Raw genomic sequence first — 18,191 nt, 5'->3', positions numbered from 1 at the left:
GAATACAGCAGAGAGGAGGTGGGTATTAAGATCAATTAAATATTTAGTTCCTTTAAATATTTAATTTTATAGCTTCCTGTCTAACTTACCAGAACACAGGGTGCTGGAAGAAAGTGGTGATGTTTTATAGGAATGAGGAGCTTTGCTCTCAGGAGGCAACTGACTGCCCCACGCTTTGGTTTCCCAGCCATAGAACAAAACAGAAACCTGCTTTGCAGGAACATAGAGAAGTCCAGGGTGTCTAAGTCATTTAAATAAGCTCAGGCGAGAAGAACATTAAGTCCTTGCCAGGAGAAGGAGGCTGATGGAGACATTCTCTTCCATCTCCCCAGGGACGTTGTTCACTGCCAGCAGCAAAGCCCTCAGTCCTGAGCACGAGTCTGCTCCCAGGTTCATCTGCTTTCGGTTTGCTTTGAAGATAAGCAGGCATGGAGAAGTGGGACAGTTGCATTGCCATGAAGCTTTCATCTTCCCATTTTGCTGGCCTTCATTTATTGTTGTTTAGCTCTCATCTGGCTGCAACTATTTCTCAATGCTTTGTACGAAGTCTTTCTGGATGAAATCCTACAGTGGGAACACACTTGGAGTACTGTAGTCATAATAACTGTGTCATTTATTTATCCAAATATATTCAGAAATAATACTGTTTTGTTTAGCAGATATCCACTGCTGCAAACCAGTTGAAATCCATGTCACACAGGGATCCAACTGTGTATTATTTTAAAGGGGCACAGTCAACTTTTCTGATCTTGTGTTTAAATTTTCAGTGTCCTTTGTTCTTCCCTGTACTTCCCCAGAGGGGACCTTTTGGGCATACTACCACTTATGACATACTGTTGTTTACATATAGGAATTTAGTACCAGCAGAGACCTTTCAGCCCCAAAAGTCCCATCATACTTCCCTTTGTCTACTGTGATTAAACATAATTTTAAAATTATTTAAGGTTTTATAAATTGAGGCTGTCTTTAGGCTGGCATAGAATCATAGAATTCATAAAATGGCATAAGCCACCAATTTTTCTTGCACATCACTAGAGTTTTTTTTAGCTTTATATATTTGTTCTTTATTTTGGTCTCCTACTGAAACCCTCAGGACCATGAATAAGCATCGTCTCCCACATGTCTGTTCATCGTCCCTTTCTTCATCCATACATGCAGACCCATTCATGCAGGTAGAAAAGCCCAGAAGCATTTTTTCCCCCATCATTTACCTCATTCATTGAAGGCTTTGGAAAATATGAGGGAGAGGCTCAATTTTAGTTTGGCAGGAAATATACAGAAAAGAGATTTGGCCAATGTGTTTAAACAATCCTGTCCTCTCTACTTTAACACTCTGCACAAAAACTACCTAATGGCATTTGCTGGAAATGAACGTGGTTCACAGCCTCTCCTTGTCCATGATAAGATATAAAAATAAAGCAAACAATACCTGTTGAAACCTGTATGGGTTTTTCCTTATTTTTTGTCAAAGGGAATTTATGTTTAGGTAAAAATGCTGCATGGTGCTGGACAAATCTTTGAGATGGGACTCCCCACTGTAAGAATCATAGTGCTTCAACGGATGAAGAGAGCCAATCGTGCACATGGGACACTGAATCTGTAATGTGCCAAAACAAATGAGCGTCAGACTGGGAAAAGATGCTGCCTTTGAGAAAGACAGTGCCTGTCCCTCCTGATTTGCACTGACATTTTAGTGCAGTATCCTTATCTCTTGTGAGCCATTCCCCAACACATCTTCCCATGCTAATAATCTCCTTGCTCTCTGGAGAGACAGCAGGGACATGGTGACACAGGCAGCACCATCTCTGCCAGCATTTCCTTGCTTCATACCAGTTGCCCTTGAGCATCTCTTTTGCCACTTACCTTGGTGCTTCTCATGTCAGCCTGCCAAAACATGAACAGTGCCCTAGTGGAAATAATCCTGTGCGCAAAACGAGTCTCCAGGAAATGCGTTTTCTAACCTGCAGGTTTAATACCTCAGAGATTATTGTCTGTGACTAAGCTGCCTGCTGGCTTTGGGTATCTTCATCTTTCTCATGGTATCTGTTATCTCTCCCTATCACCAAAAAACACATATACATGAAACACATATAGTTTTTTCAAGAGAATGGGAAGAAAGTTAATTGATTGCAAAAGATGGTCTGAATTCCTGTCCTTCTGAAAGGTCTTGAGATCTTTAAATCATTATAGGCTTCCATTTAAATGATCTCAAAGATAACACTTTTCTTCTGTAGTTTACACACTTGCTTATTTTTGATGCCACTAGCTCATGTGTCTGTGTGCCATGGTTTAGTTTATAGCAATAGTTTTGTTTGTTTGTTTGTTTTTTTCCCTGATGATTTTATTATAATTGTTGCTCTTTCCTTCTTTCCTTCTTTTCTTTTTTCCCCTTTATGTTGATTTAATAGTTTTTCTTCTGTTTCTCCTTCTAGCAGTTGTATTTTGCCATATGGCTTCATTAGTTTAAAAGATTTGAAGCTAGATATCTCGTTCTTGTTTCTATTAGCCATTGCAGTAGGACCCTAATAATCAACTTAGCTGGGAAGGGGATCCACAGCACTGGTGTGGCAACAGTTTTTCTACAAATTTGAAATCGATTTTTAAAAAAGAAGTAAGCGGGAGAAAAAAATTATTGCCATCCCCATTTTTCAAATAGCAAGTGAAACCTGGTGAATCATTCAAGGATACTTGCAGCAGGGTTGGGAGCTCAAGGAGCTCAAGCTGGTGCTTGGGGTCCCTGGGGTATTGCCAAGGATCAAGTTACTGCATGCCAGCTGAGCTGTGGTAACTGACCACAGGCTGATGTGATTTACAGCTTGGACACAGTTTTACAAGGGTGAGGGAAGCCTTGGGTCACCCCAGCAGCAGTGTTACACAAAGTGATGGATGTTTCTTTGAATGTCCTTGTCCAGGAAGAGACTTCCCAGCGAGGTACCAGGGCTCAGCTGATGGATGGTGACACAGTCAGTTGGCTATGGGGATGACACTCAGCTTTTTGTGTCTTTCATGCAAAATCCATCCTCCCTCCTCATCTCTCCCCACATCCTAGGAACATGTTAAATAAAAGTTGCAATTAGATAAAAATCCTGGGGGAAAAAATCATGTATTTGAAGTAAACTTTACACACCCATTCTCTGCTTGCTATCATCAATACTGAGAGAGCAGCAGCCCCAAGTTTGCACATAGCTAGTGAACTGAACCACAGAAAACAAATTAACATGCATGATTAAAGTGCTCTGAGTTGTCAAACTGGCTTTTTTCAGGACAGCATTACAGCCATTATTACAAACTCTGCATTTCTCAAAAGCCAGCAAATTTTCTTTATTTTCTATGATGTGAGTTGAGAAGAGGGCTCATGAAGAAGTTTGATTCAGTGTGCCCAGGTGGCCAAGAAGGTCAACGGCATCCTGGCTTTTATCAGGAACAGTGTAGCCAGCAGGGCCAGGGAGGTCATCATCCCCTTGTACTCATCTCTGGTGAGGCTGCACCTTGAGTACTGTGTTCAGCTTTGGGCCCCTCAGTACAAGAAGGACATCGAGGCCCTGGAACATGTCCAGAGAAGGGCTACGAAGCTGGTGAAGGGCCTGGGACACAAGTCCTGTGAGGAGTGGCTGAGGGAACTGGGGGTGTTTAGTCTGGAGAAGAGCAGGCTCAGGGGAGACCTTATTGCTCTTTGCAACTGCATGAAAGGGAGGTGTGGGGAGCTGGGGGTCGGCCTCTTCTCACAGGTAACCAGTGATAGGACCAGAGGGAATGGCCTCAAGTTGTGCCAGGGGAGGTTCAGGTGGGAAATGAGACATTTCTTCTCAGAAAGAGCGGTCAAGTGTAGGGATGGGGTGCCTGGAGAAGTAGTAGAGTCACCGTCCCTAGGGGTGTTCAAGGAAAGGTTGGACGTGGTGCTTGGGGACATGGTTTGGTGGGTGACATTGGTGATAGGGGGGTGATTGGACCAGATGATCTTGGCAGTCTTTTCCAACCTTAATGATTCTATAATTCTATGGTTCTATGATTCAGCTGCAAATTTTGTCTTAGTTTCTGTATTTCTCTCTCTCCCCATCTCTCTCTCTGTCCAGAAACTGTCAGGCCAACAGTTAAAAGAGTTTCTATCCAGACTCTTTCTTAGATTTACTGTGTCAGGAGAGGCTTTTTCTAGAACTTTTATTGCAATCTAGCAACATCATAGTTTGTTAACATTTTAGATACAGTGAAGACACATGAGCCAAGATTTCATCAGGAGGGTTACAATGGATTTATTGCAGGATAACAGAAAACAGAGTTCGGAGCATTTGTTTCTAAACTGGCATTTCACTATAATGCCCCAAGGCGTTTTGTTATAATCATAAGGCTCCTTCTAAGGGCACTAAGCAATCTCCAGAGAGACTCTCATTTTGATTTGCTTTGAGTGTAAAGTCTTCAGGGCAAGTGGCAGATCTTAATCTGCTGTTTCTTGAAATAAATCCATGTTTTCCACTTTGAACTGCAGTTCAAACTTCAGTTTGAAGCTAACTTGCAACCTTAAGGCCATTTCTGCTTTGTGTTTTCAGTTTGGATTTTGATTTCATTTACTGTTGGGTACCATATCTTTATTATTATTATTATTAATTATTTATTTTTATTTCTTTATATGTCTAATTTGGGTGCTTCATGAAAAAAGTGAAAGAATGTAAACCTGTCTTGCAGCTTGGAAGACTGCAAAATGGTTTTATTATTCTTATTCCTTTTTTTTTTTTTTTTTTTTTTTCATCTGGAATCTCATGTCTGTCATCAAGATCAACACCCTTTTCCCAGCATTAAATCTGTTTTCACCAGCAGGACTTTTGTGCTGTATTTACAGAAATCTGTTGTGTAGATGGTCCTTTAAAAACAGCTTGGAGCTTTCTGAATTTGGCTCAAAACACTGAACTGACTTTCTTACTGCTACTAACTTCATCAGTTCTGTGATATGTTGCTTTCCTCCATCAGAAAATCTTGAGGAAAAAAATGGCTGATGACTCAGAAAAAAGACACAAAAAAGATTTTAAATGTCTCACAGTGAGAGGGGAAAAGAGGTCAAACCTTTAAGGTTATCAGAGAAGAAGATGTAGAGTTTCTTTGGTTAAAGTATATAAGTACCTTCACAGAGATAAATCCTGAATGAATAAAATCTTTTTCAATGAACTAGAGAAAATCTGAACAGAGTAAAGTAGAGAAAAGTTTTAAAGTGAAATAAAGTGTCTATTGCAACAGTGACTGGAACAACATACCCAGGAAAATGGTGTATATGTCCACTTTGGATAAAGACTGGCTGATTTTCAGGAAAACATGCAATATTCAAGAGCAATGCAGAAGAAAAGAAGGAAATGGTAGGATCTTTTTATGCAGAAATATGTGGTACAAAGTGATATATATATATATAAGATATATATATATAGAAGTGGTGTTCCTTGATGGTTGTATGAGGCTTTCAAATACGTTTTGAAGGACAGCCTCTACAGCACTACTGTATATGTTGGAGTTGACAAGTGTTTTTTAGCTAATTACTCTCTAAGAAAAGTAGATCCAGGAGGAGCTCCTATGACTATGTACATCCAGTCCCATCGGTTAATGGATTTAGCTGAAGATCAATGCCAGTTTTCCTTCCCCTTGACCAAAATGCAGCTGTGTTTGCCAATCCTAATTGGAGGCATGAGCCATCGAATATGGATCTACCTCCAAAGCTGGATGAAACCATCACTGCCAGGGTCAGCGTTTTGTGTTAGTTAGTGGTGTACCTGGACTGGCAGTTGGCACTGAGTTAAGATTAGGATTGTTGTTTGGCTGGAAAGGAGATAAAAAAAATTGAGATGGAGATAGAACTTCATTTATATTGCAATGCATCCAGCTGTACATAGTAGAAATATAGGGTTGGACATCAAACCAGCTTTGGTATGTTTGTTCCAGAATTACTATGTGCATATCTAATAGCTCATCCATCTCTTGAATATTTCAGCCCTGAGTAAGGTACTCAGGTTTCCCATATAATGCCTGGCAACAATTAAAATAGTCAGTGGTGATCCCAAAAGGCCAGTGAGAGCTGGCTCAGTGAGGTGAGTCTGAGGATGGGAGCACGACTAGTCCTTAACACATGCACCTACCCAGAAATTAATGTCTCTGGAGCCAAACTTCTATGCTGCTTTTTCAGTGCTCAGGGATGGTGAGTTTCAAACTGTACCTTGTAAGTGTGAGAAGCAGTCAGAAATACATTCAAACATTAGAAACACTGAAGATTCATATATTCTCTATTTCCCAGTTTCTATGTGATTGTGTTGCAATATGTGTCTTGGAAATCCTGTTGGACTACTCAATTGAAAAACAGAAACTCATTCTAATGAAATAATTGCTGGAAGAGGACCTTCAAAGCTGAAAGCCAAACAAAAGAAGAGAAATTCCATATTATTCAGAAGAGACAAAGACACAGAAAGATGGTATATACAGGTTAATGGTCACCATTAAGTGTCTGGGTTGCAGGTGAAGTTAAACACTAATCTTAATATAGAAAAAGACCAAGGGTAACTGAAAAACACAAAAAATTACTGCTCAGAAATGAACGTGAAATGTTATGCTTTGATAATCAACCACAAATTATCTGTTTGCTGAAGCAGTGGAAACTGGGATAGAAAAACTCAGGATGAGGGAGGTGGCACAGGAGTTAGTTCTAATGAAACACAACAGATGTTTTCCCAGATGTTTATATACAAAGTAGTGTTTTCATGCTGTTTTCATATGATGAAAGAACATACACGACATGTCCTAGTCATTAATTTTTCAATCTGAGAATGCATTTTCAAGGAGTCATTTGTTATTCTTCAAAGCAAATGACAGTAAGCATTATGGAAAATAGACCTGTTGGGAAAATACACTTCCTTGTTTTGTTCCTTGAAAGGTAGCTATTTCAGTTATACTTCTAGCACATTAAGTTTCCAGTCTTGCAAAAACATATGCACAAGTGGTCCCCTTGCATTTATCTGTAAAATTAAGCACATATCTATGTCTTTCCAGAACCGGGACTTAAAAATATTGTAGTCTTAGTGTCTACTGAAAGATTTAAATGGAAAACATGTATCTTTAAATATTTTAAAATTAATTTAATAAATGATAAGTCGATTTTTAGCTCTGTGCTATTTAATAAAGAAAAAAGCATAATCATTTATCTGTACTCTATGGCAAGAGATAGAAAATATCCAGGGAAAGGAAGATGTTTACTGAAAAAATAAGTATCTATAGAAATTAACACAATAGTATCTGAAAGATGATCTGCAAGAGGGAAAACCTGAACACGTCTTTAGGATAAAAGGTGATGATATTCTGTAGAAAACTTGAATGAGCCAGACAGCATCATAATAATGAATTCATTACAGCCACCTGATCATTTTTAGCTTTATTACCACCCATATAAATAAAAAAAAAAAAATTGTAAATGTACTGCATTAGCTTTGAGCACACAAATAACCAAGAATTTTGTTCCAGCAGTGACTGTTCTGCCAGTGAAGCTGCTTTGCACAGTGCTACACCTGAGCTAATGATGCTATCACTGAATGTTCTCAGCTTCACAGCAACTTCTTTTATGTAGACTTCAGACTGCATTTCTCATGTCCAGTCACTGGCACAATTTCTGTATTTCTGGTTTAGTCTGGATGGGGTCACATCATGTCTTTCAGATTTAACAGTTCAACCACCTGAATTCAATCCACTAGTGTATGTCAGTTTTGGGAAACAAACAAACAAAAACAAAAACAAAAACAAAACAAAACAAGAGTTTAAAAAGAAAAGTTACTAAAAGCAGTGTTTCAGTGCTTCAAAATCAATACCTAGCTTCAAGTATGCATTACATTAGGTGTACATCCATGTCCACTACATTCAGTGGACATGTAGACAATGTAGACTGCTGAATGAGTTTAACTGAACCTAAGCAAATGCATCTCAGTGAAGAGCATCACAGTCATAGACATATATATATATTTATATATTTATATATTTATTTATAGGAGCACTCCCACTCTTGGTTATAGCAATATAACATAGCTACAGCTATAGCCAAAGGTCCATCTAACCCCTAAATCTATATTGTAATGTATCAAACATCATATGCCTATATCGTGATAGTAGTTTCATCTTCCAGACTAGCAATCCACTTGTGTTTCCTTGTTCTCCTTCTCTACAGCCGAAGGTCAGTCTCTGTGATTCTCATCTTACTTCCAGGCTTTGAATCTGAGAATGGATCAAATATTTGCTCCAGTTTCTGGGTTGACCAGGACAAATTATAATTTGCCTCCCTCTGAATACTATGTACTGCCCAAGACCTGTTTACTCTTCACAGGTGGCTAGTGATGCTCCATTTTATCAGCAATCATTTCAGGACTTTCCCCTCTGCAATACTGCATAAATGTACAAAGTATTTCTGGGCTTAAATTTAGTCTCTCCTGGAATCCTGATTGACCTTTACCTGGTGTAATTTGTGCTCCAGCTATCTTTGTGTTCCCTTCCCTTTATACTGTATTCTCTCTTCAGCCCACAGAATGTGAAGAAACAGGTCTCATTATATTCTTTTCTGATGAAGGAATATCTTTCACTAGCAAAAAGTCAAAAACTATGTTAACTAAAGCCCTGAAGGCCAACAGAGCAATGAAATCTATTCAAAGAGGATAAATTAAATAGTAATTAGAGATGAAAGCTTTGTTATGCTTATGTAACCCATAATAGCACAATTTTCCCATGACTTGCTGCTCACAAGATAGCTGACCTTCTAACAGTTAGCCTCTTCTTTACAAATCCACCCAATGTGCTTTTAATTAAAATTTGCCTTTGAAAGTAGGTCCAAATGAACTATCCTTCAAAACAAAACCATGAAATAGGACCCCTCTCTCTAGTTCTATTCTGAATTGGATCCTGCTTATTTTATTCCCACTATAAACAACATTCCTCTCAGTGTCATCCTGCTAAAACAAAGCTAGGATATGAAAGTTGGTCTCACCTGGAATAACAGTGACAAGAAAGTCAGCTAGCAATCATATCAGTCTTTTTTTCTTTTTTTTCTCAATCTGCCTCTAATGATTCTGATTTTTCCAATCTCTGACCACCAGGAGATATGGACATGGGAGCAGAGCATCCTTTAAGTTTGTCAAATAAGGAACAAAGATGGGAAAAAACAGATCAGGTTTAAGAAAAGCATCTCAGCAAACTCTGTTAATGGCACATTGTACGAATGAGAGGTGGTTGCTACACTAAGTGCCAGGTTAAAACACAGGTGACAAGAGACACCTAGCTCCAGGAAAATGGAAGAGTTGCAAGGCATACAAAGTAACTTTTGGATGAACAGCTTTTAAAGTTCATTAGATTTACACGTTTCTCCCTAATTTATAAGAAAAAAAAAAGAAAAAAAAAGTTTAGGTTAATTATATGTTTCTTTGTAGTAACATGTTATACATGTTTAAATGTAGTAACTAGAAGACATCTACATAGTCTATGTGAGAATCTCCAATATTTGTCCCAAATGAAAAGCCCTTGGAAAACAGTCTTGTTCCTTGTCTTCAGTTTATCTGCCAATTCATAACACTAAGCATCTTTCTGTACTGCACACTCAAAGCCTGCTGGGACACTTTTCATCTGAACAGAAGAAGAGGCAAGAGTTAAAGTTAGGTGGAGTAGCCTTATAGGGAACAGTAAGAAACATCTAAATAAATTTAAGGGAAAAGAGTTTAAAGGAAAATCAATGAACTGATCTGAGAAAAAACAATTGCAAGTCTAGTCTGTGGAATCACACCCACTGCCTCCACTCAACAATATCTAGGAGCTGAACATAAGTGAAGCAAAATACAGCTTTTTTTTTTTTCTTTTCTTTTTCTTTTTCCAGTGGCTAAGAGGGCATATGTTGCCAATGTTATTTTTTATGAAAATGTGTATAAAACTGCATCCCCCTACCAGAGGAGCAGCACTTAAATTGTTAGTGTTGGTCAGTGGTAGCAATATCTGAACTTGGGCAGTTTGGAGAGAAGGTTGCAATCCGGGATCACTGATCAGGGTGAGTTATGTAAGGACTTATCAGCATGGGTAACAAGTGTGAAGCCATCCCCATGGCTCTTCAGACAAGAGTCTTTCGTCGTCATACCCTACTATAAAAACATAAAAGAAAATGTGTGAGTGGGGCCATTATTTTCCATGCTGTAATCTGCCAAAACAGAAATAATGGTATTGCTGTGCAGATTTAGAGATCGGCATTTAGACAGAATTTCCTAGAAAGATATTGTAGTACATTGCTAAGAAAGACTTTATATTACATTGCTGAGAAAGACCTTCCTGTCTTCTTGTGAAAGACATGAAAACTACAGTTGAATCCCACATGGCAGTTATTACAAAACCAGTTTCTTTCTCCCCTATTAAAAGACTATTCAAAAATTCCTCAATATTACTGTACAAATTCTGTAGTAGAGTTATCAGCTTAAAGGTACTCTTGAGCCATTAAATTCAATTGTTCTTGTTCCAGGATTGTTTAGCTTAAAAAGGTCTTTTCTTTCCCTGGAACTTGTTCCACTGATGTACTGATAGAGGACAATCACATCTCTTCTTGGCCTTTCTTTTACTTGATGTAACAAGCCTGACTTTCCCCTGCTCCTTCATCTCATGAGGGTTCTCAGTCCCCCTGATCAAGATAGTCTTTCTTTACACCTCTTAAAGATTCATTATTTCTTGTCCATGAATGGCCAGATTTGAACAGATGTCTTCTGTTACACCAGGGCATTAATATTTCTTCATTTCTTTTCTTTCTAAAATTTTCTTCAGTCTACTTGGGATAGTTTTTGGCTATTGCATTCAGATTCCTTGTTGGTGCATTGCTCTAGCATTTTACAGCCACCTTGCTATCAGCTACACTACACAATCATTCTATTTTCTCACTCAGTTCCAACTGGTAAACCCACAGCTTGCGACAGAAATGCCTACAGTGAGTGCATCTCCAAGTATGCAATCCGACATTTATTTCAATCATATTTCATTGAACTTTGCTTTAAGTCGTCTTCAAGGTCATCCAGCTTTTAGGTTACAAAGTCCTGATTTTTCTCGTAATAGAAGATGCCCTCTAGCTTCATGTCATCAGGAAATTGAATTAACAGAGTTTCATTTTGTGCCAATTCATCAGAGAAACTATGAAATGAGTTGAGGGCTCACACTTATCTCCTGAGAAACAGCAGCAGTGCCTTCTGTACATGCTGTCTGTTGTCATCTCCTCTTTACCTGGGGTCTTCTCACCTGGTTCTGATAGTGACTCCATGACATTGAATCAGATACCATAACCACACCCAGCTAGATTAAATCTGTCACATTTTTCCTGGAAAATCTGTATTTCCAGAGAAAGGTATCAAGTTATTATGGCATTATCTACCCACAGTAAATTCAGATTAAATTTTATCTTTTTTTTTTTTTTTATTATTTCTATCTCTTCATATACAATGTTCGAAAGTGTCCTCCAAAATTTCACACAGCCTACAAGCCAGCTATTTTAGCATTATAAAACTTTATATTTAAGGAAAACTCAGTATCAGATATTATCAACCATAACTTTAGTAAAAATGCTTGCTCATGGACCTTTGCGTATTCTTCAGAAATCTCAGGTGGAGATTATTTGGATCTTCAGCTTTCCATGAGCTTTTTCATACTCCCCAAGATACTAATTTTCTCCCTTTGTCTGGATTTTTCTGTTTTCCAAGCTGTACACTACATACTTCAGATAGGTTAGTCACTTAGTTCATGACATAAATGTGGGTTGGAAAATGACAGTTCTCTGATTGTGAGGTACTTAGAGATACAATAAAAAAGCACTTTAGACATGGAAATTGTTCTTTTCATTGATGAATCACAGTCTTTTTAAAGAGTTCTGGTTGAAGTGAGTATTAGATGGATCTCCACCATGTCTGCTTTCAAATTTGCAATATGTTCCGTCTTTATTGATACGGACAAGCAATTATTTTGTGAAATACCTCCATAGTATGGTGGCCCATACAGTAAAGTATTTAATAATATTCTTTTAAAAGCCTGTATGTTGATGTCCAAATTGAGTTTCTAAATGACAATAACAGATACATACCCAAGCAGGTAAAAGCATCTGAGTATTATTTTTTTCTGAATATCTTTATCATTCCTGCAACGTGACAGTACTGACTGTTTTATAGGATTATGTGCAGATCCCTACTTTTCATCAGGGCTTCAGCAACAACATTGTGTACTGCTAACAGGAAATACCAGATAAAAATCTCAAGTATGTGCAAGGTTTCCAACCCACTGAGGGTATGTAGCTATTGCTGTTGTATTTGCATAGCTGAAACTTGCATTATACCTTTAAATGATTTTCTTTTTCTTTTTTTTTTTTTATTTTTATTTTTCTCTCAAAGATTAAAGATCAAATAAGCACTTTATTTACTAGTTGTTTACTACTGCTTCTGAGCTGCAGCAAATGGCACATCATCATCATCAACATCAATAACAACTATTGTTGATGATAATTTACTTAAATACAAAAGTAGCCCTCTGCCAAAATAGTTTTCTAATGCAAAACACTTTTTCTTTGGGGGAAATGGAACTGCCTGTTCAAACAGATATTATTTTATATGCATTGATAAAATGCATATAAAAACTCTCCAGTTTTAAGGCAGCTTTTACCATCTTTGAAAGCTCAATCATCATCCAGAAGCAGACAGAAATAACTGCTAATGTCTCTTAGTTCTGTAAGTGTCCTAGAGTGAAGTTAAACTAGCACAAGCCATTGGAGGCATTTTATGTACAAAAGAACAGCTGAGTCTCTTCTGTTCTTGTTGAAGTCTGAATCTTTCCTGTATGTTACAATGCTCCAGTACAGGAAAATACTATTTAATGGCAAACTGCTTCTGAAAGTTTTCCCAGAACATTTTGTCCCAAAACTTAAAAAAAAAAAAAAAAAGTCTAAACTTTTTGTTTCACCAAACTTCAAAATGTATGAATTTCCTGTCTAATGTGAGATGTTCATCTCTGTGCAAGGCTGAGCATAACCTACTGACACTTATGCATTTTTGTCATTCAGAAATGTACAAAAAACCCGAAGACATGAAGAAGGCTATGAGAACACAGATGAAAAGGTCAGTGTCACAGCCATCCTGTGATCAGGTCTTTCTTCTCAGACAGTTCAACTGAAGAGTTCACAGATTACATCTGAAATCCCTGTCACTTACCCGGTATATTTTCATTTCTTTTTTTTTTTTTTTTTCCTGCTGAGTATATTATCATCATTGTAAATTCAGTTGCCTTCGGTCCATGGAATTGAGGTTGAAAAGAGAGAACACAGCTCATTACAGCATTGAATCCACAATTTCTATACGAAGCATTTTATTCCCATTGTTTAAAACAGACTCATGGCTTCTTATAAGAAAATAACATTCAACCCAGAGATTAATTTACCTCATGAAAACAGTACAGTATGGTGACTAAACTGGGACTCTGAAGATTGTTGTACATGTAGGTTTAAATCTTGGGAATTATAGCTACTAAAAACAGCTGAATTGTGCTAATTTCCAGAGTCTGAGGATTTCCTGGACTAACTTGAAAGAAAACTTTGTCCTGTCCCTGGCCTACTCCTTAAAGTAGTGTGTTAAACACTATTCTTTCAGAGTTCTGTGGGGGATGGTTGCATTTAATTCCTTTAATATCTTAGTTTAACTTAATATTTAACTAAATCATGTGACTTAATTATCTTACTGTGCAAACAAATGATAGAAGACAAAAAATAAAAGGCTGAAATGTATTAAATACAAATGTGGTCAATATGTCTGAAGATGAAATTTCAGAACATGAATCCCAGAGGGTTTGTTTTTAACTGTCTTTTCCTTCCGTTTTACTTTATACAGCAAAGCAAAACTTCTACATTCTGAAACAAAAGGTAGGGAAAAAAAAAAAACAGCACTTGATGATTCCACCGGAATAATGTGAAAATCAAATAAAGCCACTCTGAAATTGGAAGATTTCTTGAAATATACCAGTGCAGGTACAGACAACAAAGCGCTAATCTCACTTCAAAAAAATAAAAACGAAAACAAAAACAAACAAACAAAAACAGAGACATGTAAATTCTAGATATCTTATTTCTCCTAAATATTTTCAAGCAAGGAGTTAAATTCACATGCTGCAAATACACCTTACCATTGCCAGGCGATGGCTCTCCTCTTAGCAGGAATCATACTCCAGACTAGAGTGTTTTGGACTGCGCTAATTTTGCAGAATAAAGAAATTGTCATAGAGTCATAAAATCATAAAATGGGGTTGGAAGGGACTTCAGCGCCCCCACAAGTCCCCCTGCCATGGGGGGGGACCAAGGCTGCCCCCAGCCCCATCCAGCCTGGCCTTGGGCACTGCGAGGAATGGGGCAGCCACAGCTTCTCTGGGCAATCTGTTCTAGTGCCTCACCACCCCCATAGTAATGAATTTCTTCCTTATACCTAGTCTAATTTAGTCACAAGGTCATACTTCCTTCTTTGATTCTCTGCAAGTCAGTTTTGGCCACTGAAGACTACTTCAACTGTGCAGCACTATTTAATTACCTCTTGCTTAGTTCATTACTTGGACACAGCAGGATCTTCAGTGTCAATGTGCTGGAGGACATTAATACAGGAAAAATAATATGGAAAAGTGAAAAAGGAAAAAGCAACTCAATGCATTCTGGTAGGGACATTCCAGAGTGAAGACCAGAAGACAAACAGGGATACAAAAAGTAGAAAATCAAAAACAACATAGGTTTGCGGTTGAATGTATAGGTTACATATCCTTTTGCAACTGGGTCCAAACATATAAATAACCTTTCCAGAAATGGAAAAATAAAAGTGCTTTTTTTCTGTATTTACTACTTTTTCTCATGAAACATCCTGTCATTGACTTCATTAGTAAGATGGAAGAACTGGGTGCTGAACGTGCTGAAATAGCAGTGAAAAATGTACAGTAACGATGTACAGTAATGACAGAAGGCAACAAAAAATATTAGATAGCAACCTACTATAAAACAAATGCAGGTCTGCTCAAAATAAACAGGTAACAAAAATCGTGGAAGTGCCACTGAAGTTGTTTAAAAGGAAATAGAAAACAAAATATGGTTCAAGAATGAAAGAAATTAGCTTGAAAAGGATATTTCTGCAACACTAATAAATATCGTAGAGCTATGCCACTTCCAAACAAGATAAACTGTTCAGTGCAATTATTCTAAACAGGAACTGAAAGTCAGTATACAGCAGTGAGCAAATTTTAATGCTTTCTCCCACTGATCCTAGTTTTACATTAAAGAATGCAGTGGAACAAAGCAGTGAATGACAATCACTACTTGGCCTAAACACTTCTGAAAAGATATCAAGAATGAAGACAGAGATGCTTCACCATCAGATACTGGCAATCAGCTGGTTCTTCTGTAAACTACTGAAATTTCCAACTCTTTTATCAGCCTAAGTGTGCTTGGCTGGATGAGAAATGTGAGTAAGATACCAACAGTTGTGAACCCTCCTCCTGCATTATTCTTGTTTTGTCTACAGAAAGGTTGTGTACTCACAGATTTGAACTTTACTGATGTTATTTGCTTCCTGAATACATCTATAAACAAAATACAACAAATCAGTGATAAGCTAATCAAAAGTAATCAGAATTACTGATTAGACCATATGTTTGACCATATGTTCAATGAGGTAAGAAGAGGGATTAAAAGGGCATTCTGCTTTTGAGGGATCAGAGTGTTGGTAACTTACCGTTATTTACCCATTCATATTGTTTTGGCTGTCAGTTTGTGGTGATCATGGTAGTGGCTGTAAGCACATAGGCATATATGCCTAGCAGCAAAATCTGCCAAAAACTGAGAGGCAATTACCTTTAGCATAATCAAAGCTTTTGTGAAAACTCTCCTCTTCCCTGCAAAGAAAATTGGTTAAACATCAGCAAAGGCACGTGTAGCTAAGGAAACATGAATCCTGTAATTAAATCTGACAGGAAGTAAAACTAACAGCTATTTATACACCATTAACAAGAAGATGTTTAAATGAGCACAGTCAGGTGTTGTGAGAAGTTGAAAACTAATACATTAAATGAGAAAAAGGTCTATAAGACAGGAGATAAACTTAATGCAATTCTCCAGAACAGGAAAAAGACCAAAAGACTATTTCCATTGATTCTAGTGTAGCAGTTAAGAAACTGACCTTCTGCCTTATTACTGTATTTCAGAAATGTCATGACAGTCAATTGCTGAATATGATTATGGTCATTTGCGTACAAAAGCAAGTCTGAAGCTTACTTACACAAATAGCCAAATATCTGCACTTAATTGATTAATACTGAATTACAAGCAACATGGTTGGAGGAGAGGGAAGCTAGGATGATTCACTAGCTTGTATCGTTGCAGTGTCTGTGTCCAGCAACATCACATATTTATCCAACATACTTTAAAAAAAAAATCTTTATTATCCAGAAAGAAATGATAACTTATCCTGAAGGTCAAACATTCTCCCCAGGCCTGCAGCTCCAAAATTTTCATCCTGAGGTTTACAGTCTATCTACAATCTATCTGTATGAAAGTCAGCTCAAAGTCGTAAGTGAAGGTAACAGCAACTGATAATGCTATATAGCATTTCATAATAATATAAAGCAATTCATAATAGTATAAAATGATGTGTGGTGTCATACAGCTAATAATATCTGTAAATGCTTTTGTCCCCTTAGTTTCATAAGTAAGCTAATTATCATAAGCACAGTGAGTGAAGAGGTCAAATGAGCTTTGCTGTTTCCATTTCATCCTGGATTGGCACACATCTGTGCTCTGTGACCCAGTAATCTTTCCACAAATGTTGAAATGGTATATATGCATTTTTCCTCCTCCTAGCTAGTATATTTCAAAATTAGAAATGTAGTTTAATATCTCCAATAACTACTGCATGCCTGAGAGTCACAATAGATATTACTTTCTGTATACTAAAGATCGTTCGAGTTCAACATGGCTGCATCTTGATGCATAAACCAGAGATCAGAATCTTCCAGGCTTGAATTCTACAATTCATTATACAAATAGAATGCTGGAAAAGGAATATTCCATTGTATTGCCCATTGGCATAGAATTTCTTTATGTGAAACATCTATTGGAATTATTGCACTCTGCCACACTCAGCATGTTCTTAATGTGAACTCATCTCATAGAATCATAGACTCACAGAATATCCTGAATTGGAAGGGACCCACCAGGATCACCAAGTCCAATTCCTGGCTCTAAACAGAACCACCCAAAACTCAGACCATGTGTCTGAGAGCATCGTCTGAACACTTCCTGATCTCCAGCAGGCTTGGTGCCGTGACCAGGCCCCTGGGGAGCCTGTCCCAGTGCCCGACCACCTCTGGGTGCAGAACCTTTCCCTAACACCCAGCCTGACCCTGCCCTGTCCCAGCTCCATGCCATTCCCTCGGGTCCTGTCGCTGTCCCCAGAGAGCAGAGCTCAGCACCTGCCCCTCTGCTCCCCTCGTGAGGGAGCTGCAGGCTGCCATGAGGCCTCCCCTCGGCCTGCTCTGCTCTGGGCTGAACAAACCAAGGGACCTGAGCCACTCCTCATACAGACATAATTTCCATTATCTTTGATGATTTTAGTACTGCTGTGTGTCCTTGTTGATATATCAAGGCCAATGATTCTTGTTGGTATGAAAGGGAAAACAAGGGGTTCAGTGGAAAATATTTTCGTCCTCTACAGAAGAAGAAAAAAAGAAAAAAGAATTAGGGTACTAGAGTTAGTATTGGCAAATCAATAAGTATTAAATATTAATGAAATTAGGCCAAAATAAAAGCTAGTTAAAGACTGTGATATAGGAGATAAGTTATTATACACACCTTATCTACTGAACACATTGCCGAGGGAAAGCTGTTGTGGAAAGCAGTGTCATTAAAATACTAGCTATTTCATGGATTTCTCTTTTAATTCTCCATGTTTAAAGAAGGTAAAGATACTGTACCTTCTACTGTATCTTCTGAAGCTCTCCCTGTAGTCATCTTCTAAAAGTTGAGGTGCCTGAATGTTCCATTTTTACATCCTTTAAATTTGAGGTTACTCAGAATCTGGATGAGTTTACACCAAAAAAAAGTTGTATCGTCCGGATTCTATCTCAGTTTTACCTGCTTAATTTCAAATTGTAGACACCCTGGAGCATCT

Source organism: Cygnus atratus, chromosome 4 (assembly GCF_013377495.2).
Source record: "Cygnus atratus isolate AKBS03 ecotype Queensland, Australia chromosome 4, CAtr_DNAZoo_HiC_assembly, whole genome shotgun sequence".
Taxonomy (NCBI): domain Eukaryota; kingdom Metazoa; phylum Chordata; class Aves; order Anseriformes; family Anatidae; genus Cygnus; species Cygnus atratus.
The sequence above is the reverse complement of the archived record's forward strand: the minus strand, read 5'-3'. Positions refer to the sequence as shown.